The 12,924-nt window shown below is 48.9% G+C and overlaps 1 protein-coding gene and 1 pseudogene across 1 annotated transcript in view; both read left to right on the top strand.

Moving 5' to 3' along the window:
• Nucleotides 1–5,272, top strand: part of LOC105979531 — an 11,983-nt pseudogene extending 6,711 nt beyond the window's left edge.
• The window catches only part of RSU1 (Ras suppressor protein 1), a 220,632-nt gene that overhangs the window by 7,524 nt on the left and 200,184 nt on the right, over nucleotides 1–12,924 (top strand). The gene's annotated exons all lie outside the window — the stretch shown is intronic.

Here is a 12,924-nt window from a genome sequence, read left to right as displayed (position 1 = left end):
AAATGGTTCAGTGCTTGACCACAAACTTAGAAGTGGGTGGTTGGAGCCCACTGAGTAGTGCCTCAGGAACCAGGCCTGGACATCTACTCCTGAGAGGTCACCGCCTTCATAACCCTGGAGAGCAGTCCTGCTCTGCATACCTGGGTGCAGGTTCCACGCAAGGGGATTGACTCGCCAGCAACCACCACCACCACCACCACCCTCACCAACTCCAGCAGCACCAGCACCACCTCCACCAGCACTTGCACCAGCCCCACTATGACCAGCACCACCATTAGCATCGCCACCACCACCACCACCACCACCACCACCACCACCACCACCACCACCACCTCCAGCACCTCCAGCACCACCACCAGCACCACGATCACCACCATCACCACCACCTCTAAAGACATTTAGCTTAGAAATCAATTGGCTTTTCTTCCCAACTTCTGTCAGAAACTTGATTGAACTGTCAAACATTCTGTTTTAGGTAGGACATATATTTCATCAAGATACACTCACGCCCATAAGTCAGTTCCGACTCATAGCGACCTTATAGGACACCGACCCTCTAGGCCTGCCCCTGTGGGTTTCCGAGACTGTAACCCACCTTGCCTTTCTCTCAAGGAGTGGCCGGTGGTTTTGAATTGCTGATCTTGAGGTTAGGAGCCCAACACACAACCCCTGTACCACTAGGGTTCCCCTTTTTAGGAAGATAGGAGATAACAATGAAAAAAGAGGAGCCCTTTGGTGTAACAGACTAATTATGATATTTTACTATCTTTGAATCATTTGACATTTGACTCTAGTCAATTATGGCATATTTTATATAAGCAGCTCTTTTTAATTTTCAACACTGGCTGTGTGAGTGATGAGCCTCTCTGCGCTGCACTTTGCTCATCGTGAAACAGAGATAATGAGTGCAGTCCTCAGATGAGGTTTCATGTGAGTCAGTTTCTGTGAAGTGGCTACCATTCCACCTGGCCCATAAAAGTCTACTTGCCACTATTAGTAATCTTTCATACGTGATTTTATCAGCGATGGTTTCCTAAATGCAGAGCAGGTCTGTGCTACGAGGGACTCAGGGCTGGAACTTCGCCGGTGACCTTGGCCTCATTGTGTCACGATTTCCTCCTGGCAGCTCATCTGCTGTGCTGCCCAATTGCTCCCTGATGCAGAATTCCAGGAGGAGGCAGGTGGTTGTACCCAATCGGGCACTGGCCTCATGGAATTCAGAACCACGGACAGGGTGTTGGGGTGACTGGCTCCACAGGACTTTATTTGTGTTGTGATTAAGGTTGTAGGTATTAACCACTGCTGGTAATTTTTATCTGATTGTTATATTCATTCAATGGTAATGCATCTTGTTTTCTGTTTTTCATGGCGAGCAGACACTATTTAAACAGTGTCCTTAGCAGTCTCCTCCGTGTGGTTGTCAGGCACCCCACCGCAGTCAGTTCAGCTCACACTGACCGGGGATACAACAGATGCGCTGGGCGGCCCTTACTTGTTGTTACGTGTGAGACTGTTGTGTCAGCCTCTCTGTCAAGCCATTTCCTTGAGGGTCTTCCTCTTTTTTGCTGCCCCTCTACTCTTCTCAGCCCGAAGTCCTTCTGCAGAGATTGGTGGTGAGAGGGTGCCTAGCCATCCTTGCCTCTAAGGAGCACCTTAGAGGTCCTCCTTTCAAGACAGGTAGAATTGTTCTTTTGGCATTGCACGGTGTTTTCAATATTCTTCACCAGCCCCACAGTTCAAATACATCCATTCCCCTTTGGTCGTCCTTGTTCAGTGAGCTTTCATATGCCTACAAGGTGATTGAAAGACCCTAGCTTGGGTCGGGTGCACCTTAGTCCTCAAAGTAACATCCTTGCTTTTCAACACTAAAAGAGGGCTTGAGCAGTGGATTGATGCACAACAATGCGTCCTTTGATCTCTTGACTGCTGCTTCCATGAACATTGATTGTGGATCCAAGCAAGATGAAATCTTTGACCACTTCAATCATTTCTCCGCTGACCATGATGCTCTCTCCATATTGATCAAGTTGTGAGGATTTTGGTTTTCTTTACCTTGAGTTGTAATCCGTACTAAAGGTTACAATCCTCGATCTTCTTCAGCAAGTGCCTCACGTCCTTCTCACCTTTTAACAAGCCGGGCTGAGTCACCTGCACATCGCAGGCGATCGAGCTGTTAATACACCTTGTAATGTGCCATGTTCTTCTTCATATGATCCAGCATCTCTGAGGATTTGCTCAGCATGTAGATTGTGGTGAGAGGAGACAACCGCGACACACCTTGCTCGGTTGTCGATCATGCAGTCTTCTCTTGCTCTGTTTATTGAAGCTTTAACTTATAGCCGTCTTTTAGGATAGAGTAATATTGTCCCATGAGGTTCCCAAGGCTATTTCTTCACAAACAAACTACCACATCTTTCTCTCACGGAACTCTTGGTGGATCCAAATCACCGACCTTTCAGTTAGCTGCCAGGCACTTTAACCACAGCGCCACTGGGACCATTATATAAATTACACCCAAGAAAAAAACAAAACAAACTCACTGCCATCCGGTCCATGTTGACTCCTAGTGACCCTGTGGGACATGATAGAACTGCCCCTGAGAGTCTCAGGCAATGTAATTTCTTACATAAGTAGAAAGCCTCATCTTTCTACCACGGAGAGCTGGTGTTTTTGAACTGTCGACCTTGGGGTTAGCAGCCCAATGTGTAACCACTATTCCACCAGGGCTCGTATATGACCTACACAGAGATGAACAGCTGTTTGCCATGTTAAGAAAGCGGTAAGGCATTTAGTGTACCTGCAGTAGTTACCTGTTCACTGTAAGAACCCGTAACACCCAGTGCTTTGAGAGCCAGTAGTACAGCTACCTCTTAATTGTGATAATGAGAAGTAGAAATTGTTGCTAGTTGAGAATCAGGCCCCGCTTCCTACTGTCGTAAATGCACACACACCTGGTTGAAAGGTAACTAGATGTGTGATGGGCTTCTACTGTCAGGAAGCAAACATCGGTGATTATTTATTTACATCACCTGAAATCCTGTTGTTTCTTTCCATATCAAATTTACTCCTTTTTTTTTAGTTTTTCTCCAGGTAAAAGAAGTTATCTTAATAAAAATGTGGCTGAGGAGCAGTTTAAGTGCTTTCCCAGTGGAGGTCAGTATTGAGCCTCTGCAGTTTGTTCCCAACTCCTTATTTCAGGGTTACCCACTGCTTCCTCTCGGGCCTTAGGCCTCTTTCTTCCAAAAAGAGGTACATTCCCCAGGAAGCCTCGCTGAGGATGCTCACAGTGAAACAAACCTTAGCTGTGAACTGCCACCTAGTGCATTCTCCTCGTAGACTTCCCAGGCGTAGCACACCTCGCCCGCTCCTGTGCCCTCCTCCCATGGGTGGCTTGCTCAATGTTGCAGCAGCTGTGTGGGTTCTGGGTGCCTCCCAACAGTGGGATCCCTAGAGGGGGCGCCTTCCAGTGCATTAACTTGTGGTGTCATGGACGCGCCCATGCACGCGCATGCACATGAACACACACACACACACACACACACACACACAGTACTCCACCCCTACCCTCAGTGCCCCTGGCCAGTGAATCCCCCCACTAGTGTAGTAGCAGTCCAGGAGGGAGTTAATCTTGGGGGCTCAGACTGTGTATATACAGTAGGAATGTGTGGTAGTTATATAATTTCATGTCAACTTGAAGATATATAAATGTGTAGGGGGCTAGCCTGTCAATCAGGTCACAGGAAGTGTGACCACCGAGACATACAACTCTCTGGAGGCTGGCCTCTCTCTGCCTTATCTTCTTGCCTGCTGGCCACCCTCAGAGTGGCTAGAGCCCTGCTGTGCTTTCTACCAACCTCGGGCCTACAAGGCTTTGCACCCACCAGTGTGGGATCTCCCTGCATTCTGCATCATTGCATGTGGCTGCGTGAGTGTGAAGAGGGACTTATGGACTCAGATCGGATTGGTGGACTGGAGGTGGACCAGGCTTCAGTGCTTTGTTATATAATGACCCCTTGAAGTAAGGCTCTTCCTAACACAGGATGCTATAAGTCTAATTGAATTGGTGGCCAGGAGTTTAAGATGTATATATGGGAAATGTGTGTACATATATATGTATTTATATTGCAATATGTATATTTTATATAGACATATATGTGTGTTTATAAATGCATTCACACACACACACACACACACACACACACACTGAATTGCCCGCTGTGATGGAGGCTGCTGCCACCGCTGCAGAGTTTGTGGTTGAGAGCCCGCAGCCAATGAGACTCAGTACAAGTACCGGATGACTCGTGTCAGCTGCGAGGGCGGTGTTCTCAAGGTGCATCACATGGCCACACGCTTCACCTTCCAGACAAACCGGCAGGTACCCCGCCTTGGGGTCATGTTCATCAGCTGGGGCAGCAATAATGGCTCCACTCTGACCACCACTGTGCTGGTCAGCTGGCTGCGCTTGTCCTGGCCCACGAGAACGGGTCGCAAGGAAGCCAGTTACGTACTGCGGTTCGCTGATGCAGGTGGGCACCCTGAACCTGGGCCTGGATGCTGAAGGCCAGGAAGTGCACATGCCCTTCCGTGCTCTGCTACCCATGGTGACTCCTGATGACTTGGTGTTTGACGGCTGGGACATCTCATGACTGCACCTGGCCCAGGTGATGCAGTACAGGCAGGTGCTGGATTGGGGTTTGCAGGAGCAGCTGTGGTCACACATGGAAAGCCTGTGCTGGGGCTCCTCTGTCTACTTTCCGGAGTTCATCGAGGCCAACCAGGGTACCCGTGCAGACAACCTTATCCCGGGCACATATGCACAGCAGCTGGAGCAGATCCGCAAGGACATCCAAGACTTCCGGACCAGCAAGGGACTAGACGAGGTTATTGTGCTGTGGACAGCAAACACTGAGCTCTTTGGCGATGTGGTCCCAGACTGCAATGACCCCGCTGACAACCTGCTTCGAACCACTGAGGCCAGCGGGGACTTGCCCCCGTCCACACTCTTGCTGTGGCCAGCATCCTGGAGGGCTGTGCCTTCCTCAGTGGGGCCCCCCAGAACACCCTGGTGCCGGGGGCACTCGAGCTAACTTGGTGGCATTGCATTTTCATGGGTGGGGACGACTTCTTAACAGGCCAGAAAGCGGAGGTCAGGGCAAGCAGCGACATGTGGGAGGCGATGCTGCGAGCCAAGGGAGAAGACGTTGGACGAGCTGCTCTGGAGACCGAATCATGCCATCGGTGTAGAGCAGTTCGATCCTCACATACCTCATGAGTGTTGAACACTTTACAAGTCTCAGAATCACTGAGCTCTTGTGTAGACAGCTCGTCTTCCTGCATCTACAGAGGACTTGCTTCACCAGGAGATACTACAGCTCTTGAGGACGTCTTAGTGACACAACAGTTTAGCGCTCAGCTTTGAATGTAAAATTTGACAGTTTGAACTCCCCCAGCAGTTGGGCAGGAGAGAGACCTACTTATCTGCTTCTATAAAGATTACAACCAGAAAATCCTGTGGGGCAGTTCTACTCTGTCCCATGCAGTTGCTGTGAGTTCAGATCTATTTAATGACACTTTATTAGCCTGTGTTCTCTAGAGAAGCCAGACCAGTGAAGCATGTGTGTCCGTCTCTGTTTCTAAAGAGAGACACAGAGGCAGAGAGGGGGGCTTCTATCAAATAAATGACTCACATGGTTGTAGAGGTGAGTAAGTTCCAAGTCTGTGGGTCAGAAATCAGGTTTGTGGCCTCACTTCACTCCTGTATTTGTAGACACCGATAGTCCCAAGACTGACAAGTCAGATGACAGGCTTCTGGCTGCAGAGGGAATTGAGTCCTAGATTCGTCATCAGGATGGCTGGCAGTTCATGACTCCAGGACCAGTAGGCGATATGACGAGCCACTGGTTCAAGTTCAAAGATCCAGCAGTCTGGAAGGAGGATGAGCCAAACCCAGCAAAAAGCAAGCAAGGTTTTCTACTGCATCCACTTATATTGGAAGCAAGCCACATCCCCATGGAAACTTCCTGTCATTTGATTGAGGCAGGTCTGTGTTTTATATAAGGGGGTTGCAGTCCGCCAAAATCTTCTTATCACTAATTGACTATTCGTAGTAAAGCCCGTTGTGGGGGTGATTACATGGTGCTAGGTCCTACCATGGGGGATTACCGTACTCAGTCTTTCTTTATTGGCAAATCACCAAGACTCCTGGCCCAGCCAAGTTGCCACCAAACCGTCACAGACACCCACCCCTGCAGCAGCACAGCCTCTTGGGAGGAGGAAAGTTGACTTGCAGGAGGAGAGCCACTCTGAGCAGAACCGTGAGTTCTCATCAAATAAGAACTGACTCTGGCAGTAAGTTTGGTTTTGCTGAGGCATATAGGCATAGAATAAATTTGCTTCTGGCCCTTGAACATTTTATTAATCTTGTGAAAGCTTCCAGACCTTTCTGTTAGATGGGAGTTTGGTATTAGTTCACTTCTTTTATGGCATCTATGAATCGGATTGAATAAAAGATGATGGGTTATATTCCGTATTGAATAAACCCAAAGCCCAGGGCTGCTGAGTTGATTCCACCTTGTAGCGACTTTATAGGACTAAGTACCACTCTCCTGTAGGCTTCTAAGACTGTAATCTTCACGGAAGCAGACTGCTACTGTTGACTGGTGGGTCAGTGTAATCCCTGCGCCATCTGGCGACTCTCTGTTGTCACCCAGCATCTCCATCTTCCCTTGTGACTGCAGAGTCAACCTGTGGAGGGCAGTAACCATGTCTCTTTCATAGCCCACCCCAGGAACACCCAGTCAGCACAGTGCCCGATGCCTTGCAAAGTAGTGCGCACTCTATATTGGTGAGTGTCATCCTGCTTCAACCTTAGGACAGTGACTGACTAGTGCTTAACTTAGGTGGGTAACTCTATTTTTCTCTTAAATTCTTGGTGGCATTTTCAAAAATAATAGTGGTTGTTTGTTTTTTTCCCCCTGAAGAAACAGAAAGATGAGTTTGGTTAGGCATGATGGGGGCTGCACAGTGTTAATGACCTGGGCCTTGGACGTCGTTGCTCTCTGTTCAAGGAGGTGTAGGTGTTTCCGTGGTAGACCCGCATTTGAGCCCCAGTCGACACACCTCTTGTGCAGTCAGTCCCCACTCAACTGCCAGTGGAGGTGTGCTTCTACGACACTGAGCAGCTTCTGCAGAGCAGGAGGAAAGGCTTGGCAGTCTGCTTCCCCAACTCAGCCAGTGAACATGCTATGTATGGATCCCCAGGGTTTGATCCTCAGTTGATCACGGGGACGATGAAGGCTGGGCAGGGTTCTGTCCCAGCGTACTTGTGGTTGACAGGAGCCAAGGGCTGCTGAGTGACAGCTAAGAGCAATAAACAATGTCTCACTGCACACAAAGTCCCCAGCAGTGCCCAGCTCACGGGTGGGTATTCAACTCACGTGAGCGCTCTACTTTTTCTACCTCTGTCTACAAAGAGGTATCACATTTGTGGAATGGCCATCTGATCAAAGACTTTCCAAAGAAATGTTGTTGTTGCTGCTGGTGCCATCAAATCGATTCCGACCCACAGCCACCCAGTGCACACGAGAGGGAAACACTGCCCCAACCTGCACCTCCCACAATTGTTGTTATGTGTGGGCCCACAGCTGCAGCCACTGTCAGTCCCTCTCCTGCCGGGTCTGCCTCTTTCTCAGTGTGTCCTGACGCGGGAGAGCAGTTCATTACGGCTGGTAAACTCTACATCTGCAGATCGTTGGGTTTTGTCAAATAACTCTCTCCTTTGGAAGCGTACTAGAAATGAGTTCCCAGTCCTCCACAGCCATTAGTTACAAAATAAAGCTTTCACCCCAGTGGGAACTTTCAAGGTTTTAAATTCCAAAGGAATATTTTTGCATTCTCATGTGTGTTGATGAATATGATATTTGTATTACATCTTGGTAGCAACGCTTTTATTGTCTGTCCTCATCTTAATATATTGTCAGAAGCTGCATATTTAAGAAGATCCAAACCTCGATCCTACAGCCAAGGGTGAAATAACTTCAATGTGCGACATGGGCAGGCATCCTAATCATGCACCTCGGAGATGCGCGACTCCCATTGGTCAGCCCTGCGTGCTGGTGCTGACATCTTGCTGCTTCCACCCTGGTGGGGAGTCACAGCCAGGGTTATTTAGGGCTGTCTTTAGCCCACCAGGGAGCAAACATGGAAAAGCCATTTGGGCCATCCGTATTTTAAGTTTAAAATGAAATCTTTTCTCCCATAACTTTGGGAGGAGTTGAAATAGCATGGCTTCCTCCCCACCCGGCATTGACAGATATCACTCACCAGGTGATCTATAGACGCGGACAAAATGTGAGTGATGTCCCGGGATTTGTAAAACGAGGCAGCTCTAGGAGGTAGTGTTTATTCCAGATGGCCATAGTGACAGCAGCTAGGAGCTCAAACACGGCAACAGTTATGAAGCCGTTGCAGGCAGCGTTTGAGTCTAACAATTCGGTAAGTCTTTATAAGCCGGCGTCAAGCCCTCACCGCCATTGAGTCGATGCTGATTCGCAGTGACCCCATAAGACAGGGTTTCCAAGACTATAACTCTTTATGGGGTATAAAGCCCCATCTTTCTCCCTCGGAGTCGTTGGTGGTTTTGAACTGCTGATGCTGCAGTTAGCAGCCGAACATGTAACCAGTACAGTGGCACCTAACACCACACCAGTGGTGTCTCTACAGCGCATTGGTGGTTTAGTGGTAGAATTCTCAGCTCCCGTGCAGAGGACCTGGGTTCAGTTCCTGACCGTGGGCAGCTGTCGCTCATCTTGGTGCTGCAGTCCACGCTGGACAGGTTTGGCAGAGCTTCCCGAGTAAGACGAAGTAGAAAGAAATGCCTGCTGGTGTTCTTTTGAAAACCAGCCAGTGAAAACCCGTGGGTCACAAAGAAGCTCCCTGATCATAGGGCTGACACAGGACCAGGCTGCGTTTTCTTCTGTTGTGTGTGTGTGTGGACCCCAGTGTGTGTTTGGGAAGACCCCGTGTGTATGTGTGGACCATGTGTGTGTCTTGGGGGGAACCCCATGTGTATGTGTGGACCCCATGTGTGGGTGCATGGGACCCTATGTGTGTGCGTGTGGGGGTGGAGGCTGTGTGTGTGTGTGTGTGTGTGTGTAGCATGCAGAGTGAGTCTCCAACAGCTAACCAATGGGTTTCTTCCACTCTTTTGTATTTCTTGTTTTTGACCAGAATATGGTGGGCTCTTTGTCTTCCGATGCCACCAATGCCTTTCAGTGATAACTTGTGCCCGGAACACACAATCTGGAATAGACTTCTGACTGTAGTTCGCTTTCTCTGACCGAGGTTACAAAATCTTTCATTTGGAACCAAAGATGGCCACTGACATTGAGCTGCTACTTCTAACCTGAGGCGGCCTGGTGGCGCAGGGGGTGATGGGTTGGGCTGCTAATCCCAAGCATGAGCAGTTCGAAACTGCCAGCCGTTACACAGGAGAAAGTCGAGGCTCTCTACTCCCGTCAAGAGTTACAGATGCGAAAACTCACTGGGGCCCTTCTACCCTGCCTCGTGAATCAACTCAATGGCAGTGAATTTGAGTTTTGCTTTTGTTTGTTATTTGTTTGATTTACTTTTTACTTCTAATCTGATGGCAGCATTTTAGAATCTTTCAAGTCTCCGATCACTGTATGTTTTCAACCCTCGAGTCCCCTGGCCTCACCCTGGCCCTGTGGTTTTCTCTGTCTATAACTGGCGCCAGGATGTTTCCCCAATCTCTAACATTCTACCACGAGAGCCATGTGCTTCCTGATTGGCCAGAGTGAAAACTGTAGAGACAGTTTCCGGTGTGTCACATCTTTGCGGACCCGTTGGGCTATCTGGAATACCAGCCCCTGGGGGGTATTCCTGTAGGGGCTGTGGATTTCATTGTGCTTGTTGTTTCCCTCCGACGGTTTGATGCTGAGGAGGAAAAAAAAAAGTCCAGCTGATTTTAAACAAGTGTCTACTTCAGTGTCTCCTCTAGAACAATGAGTGTTTTCATAGGGGATTTGGTTGGCCCTTTGGTTTTCCTAATGCTCCCTCATTCCCATTTCTTTGATCCAGGGTGGCTTTCTTAACCCTCCTTGGCATCCAGGTTCTTTCAAAGGTGGATTCCGGGAATCATGCAGCCTCTTACCCGATGCATTCCTTGTCTTTGCACAACAAGCCGCGTCGCCGCAGAACTGCCGTGCCATGCTCTCTTAGGCCTTGAACTTGGGGTCTTCGTTGCAAGCTTCCTGGATTCTAAGTCCAGTGACTAGGTAGTTTCTCAACTCACCCAGGACGTTTTTTTTGAGGACGCAGCAGGTGTAAACTGAGGCTCGCCAGGATATGTGGACAACACTCCTGGAAGTTCCCCAAAGGTAACGGCTGCTGGCCCTGCGCGTGGGGTCAGGACAGAGCAGCCAGTCTGGGCCTGGATGGCAGTGCCCTTGGTTGCCTTCCTGTGAAATGATCAGCCCCCCTACCCCCCGTTTCTTCCCAACACTTCCCGCTGCTGGCCTCAGTCATCCAGCGTGTGTGCCACCCCAGCAGCCTCACCCCACCCCTCTTCTCCAGCCCGCCCTGAGGATTCTGGCCCGGCACCCCAACACCATTATTGCTAAAGAGGCGAGAGGCACGCCGATGGCCACGGCAAGGCTGCCCTCTGTGGTGCTTGTCAACACGTTGTCCCCGTTCCTTGGCTGGCTTTAGAGATACGTCCCACTTGTCAGAGGCCTGAGCCGAGCACAGTGGGATATGCTCGAGGGACGTTCACAGTGGTTTGCTCTCACAGTTCTGGGGAGCTGCTTCTTGACAGCGGGCCTTCGGCAGGACCATTAGCGGCTGGGACTAACCCAGCAGAAACTCCAGCAGCCTGTTTAAGGGTGGCAAGGCAGGGGCAGCAGGTTGGTGGGCACAGCCCACTTCCATTTTCCTGATGTGTGTCCCGGGCTGCTTTTGTTCTTGGAAAGAATCCATTCTATTATGCCAGTCTGTCTGTCTCTGTCTTCTTTGTGAGCAGCACTTTCCATAGAAGGCTCACAATGTCCCAGCCATTCACCAGGGGAAGGGAGGGGCCGGCTCTATAAATACGGCTGCTGCTGCTTAGGCGGCGCCTCTCCCGGCCTTTGTGGGTTCCTTACGATTATGCCCAACTTCACTGCCCTCCCTGTGGGCTCAGCTCGGGGGTCCTTTGTTGTCCTCAATATTTTCTCAAAGATCTTTTATTAACTTTTCTCCTTTCCGTGGTATTTTCCTCCCTTTTAGCTATTTTAGTGTGTAGCCCCCTCACAATGGTGAGAAAGAAAAATACACTCTCGCAATGCCAGTGGGAAACGCGACAGCTCAATTTCTCCCCTTGAATTAAAGGAGAGAAATTCGTCTTTACCTTTTTCTGTGCATGACTGGTGGGTGTTTGTTGGAGGGGGCAAAATAAAATGATTGAAAAGACCTGGTTTTCCTGAATTAAGGCTCTTGTTTCTCAAAATTAATTCTCTCATTGAGAATGTTAACTTCGAAAAGGCAATATTTTTTCCCCTGTTTACTAATTAGTCAACTCATAATATTTTTATTATTAGTATTATTGAGGCAGGAGGACCAGAGAGGACTATCCATTTTTTTTTTAAGTGATGAGGATAACTTTCTGTGACTTCTAAATGGAGTCGTCTGCTCTAGGGAGAGACTGCTAGCTGTCTGTCAGGGTTTGCCCCATCCTTTTCCCTGATGTTGTTAGGGGCCCCCCAGCCACAACCTGCACAGTGGCACAAAGCACTGGCCAGGCCTGCACCTTTCCCAGGATGGGGACAGATTAGACTGTTGGACTCACAGCATCCTTATTGGTTAATATTTGGAATTGGATTGTCAGGCCTTTCTTGTGCAAGTCTAGTCCCAGGAGCTCTGCTGAAACCAGTTCCACCAGCCACACACAAGCCTCCTCGGACAGGTGGTGACCACAGGTCAAGCACGTTGGCTGGGAAATGGGCCCGGGTCTCTTGCATGAGAGGCAATGGTCATCCCAGGGACCTACTCCTGCCCTCCCTGCTTGCTAACAAAGGCCTTCATTAGAGTGTGCTCACGGTCCTCTGAGCACTGACTAGGTGTTTCTGCCCCCCGTGGAGGTAGGCATCACTGTGCTACACAGTTTTATGAATTCACTGTCAGTGGAAATATTGTTTGCAGTTTGTTGGTTTCCTAAAAGGAGGAGGATTCCATAGAACACTTTAAACATTTATACTAACTACTTGGTGGAATGATATGTTGGGTATATTCTCTTAAATAAAATGTTTTTACCACTCTTAAGAAGAAGAAGTTGGGGGAGGGGGGGGGATGAGCGGATACCAAGGGCTGAAGTAGAGAAAAAATGTTTAGAAAATGATGATGGCAACATATGTACGAATGTGCTTGACACATGGATGTGTGTATGGATTGTGATAATAGCCGTGTGAGCCCCGAATGAAATGGTTTAAAGAGAGAAAAATAATAAATAATTTTAAAAAAAATCAAGAAGTCTTCTTTCTGCTTCTTGCTGATGGCAATGTGCATGGGAAGGCCGAAGCTGAGCTCCTGCAGTCGTCCTGGATCAAGAGGGACTGAGGACGGTTGAGCAGTGAGACATCTGTCGAAGGGAAATAGACACTCTTAGTTTGTGGAAGTCTTGTTATTTGGGATTGGCTCTCATTTGAAACTGAACATAAGCTCAACTGATCCGACCGATGGATCTGTTTAATGTTAGCATGAAGGCAGTCCTTTGACATTCCCATCCCCCATGTAAGTCTATAGACCTCAGAGAGAGCGGAATGCCTTTTTTAATGGAAAGGAATATCTTAACACTTTGAAATGAAAAAGTGTGACATTTCCTGTGGCATCTAAAATTTGAAACATCATGTGATGTCACTGCCGGGTGGGGGG

The sequence above is a fragment of the Echinops telfairi genome, unplaced genomic scaffold, assembly GCF_000313985.2.
Source record: "Echinops telfairi isolate 266 unplaced genomic scaffold, ASM31398v2 ScPeMD7_7473;HRSCAF=8511, whole genome shotgun sequence".
NCBI classification, from domain to species: domain Eukaryota; kingdom Metazoa; phylum Chordata; class Mammalia; order Afrosoricida; family Tenrecidae; genus Echinops; species Echinops telfairi.
Note: the sequence above shows the minus strand (reverse complement) of the source record. Positions and strands in the feature narration are given on the sequence as shown.